Here is a 1,222-nt window from a genome sequence, read left to right as displayed (position 1 = left end):
AGTAAATTTATAATTTTAGTAATTTTGAATTAAAATTTTAATGCAAAGACATTTTAGGTATTTTCTCCCCTCTCTTTGTCCCTCGTCCTCCGGCCTCAGGCCACCGTCATCCGGTGATACCTCAAAATATTGACTCTGTTAAACAAAAGACACAGTGTGATACCCAAGCACATATAAGATGCATTGTGATACCACTGTGTTATATCTCCGATCAATCACACAATCGACATCAATATGATACCCAAGCACATATAAGATGCACTGTGATACCACTGTGGTATCACCGGAGGCCGGAGGCCAGGGGACGGAGAGAGAAGAGAGGAGAGATGAGAGAAAAATACTAAAAATGTTCTTGCATTAAAATTTTAATTCAAAATTACCAAAATTATAAATTTCTTAATTTATCTATTGATTTATGGTTGAGATTGGACCTCACGGTTACCATAAACTAATTAGTTCTCATTTGATTAGGTTCCTATATGTATATAGTTTAAAATAGGTCATATAACATCTTATATTTTGAAAGATATATATTCTTGATCCTGTATTAAACAAAAATATCAAGTTTCATCCATGGCACGTCAATATTAGGTACTTTCAAAGGGACATTGGCTCGACAATACCTAGTAGTCCAATTTCATGAAATTCAGGGGTTCAAATATCACCAAAGATGATAAATGACTATAACTATTGTCGAGTATGTTAGTCATTGCCCCTCTACCAAATATGTACAAATAGATGCAACAAACTCATTGTTCTCAAGTCAAACGACTCTATAACAATGATCACATGAATGACACTTACGACACTCATATAACATCCAGTACAATGTTCTCAAAGCTATAAGCTAGTTTATTGAAACATTAGTTGGAATAACTTATAATGGGTTTTTATCATTTTTTTATTAACCTGGTATATCCAACCTGCTATGCGAGCCGACTAATCCCAGGGACGACCACCTGATTTGCAGATAGCCCGGAGTCACCGCATTTGAACTTCCATGGCCACAAGGGGATTTTTATTCAACCTGAAACCTCCTGGTACTTTTGACCTTTGGAGGCAAGTTCAAACCAATCACGCACCATCCTTATGGTTAACTTTTTTTTCTTTCAATTATACTCCTCATTAATATTATTTATTATTTATTACTATTAATTATAAATAAATCTTAATTACTAATAAATAAAAATAGAAGTTAATTATTACTAATATAAATAAATAA

The sequence above is a fragment of the Cynara cardunculus genome (genome assembly GCF_001531365.2).
Source record: "Cynara cardunculus var. scolymus isolate 2C chromosome LG 2, CcrdV1, whole genome shotgun sequence".
NCBI lineage: Eukaryota > Viridiplantae > Streptophyta > Magnoliopsida > Asterales > Asteraceae > Cynara > Cynara cardunculus.
The sequence above is the reverse complement of the archived record's forward strand: the minus strand, read 5'-3'. Positions refer to the sequence as shown.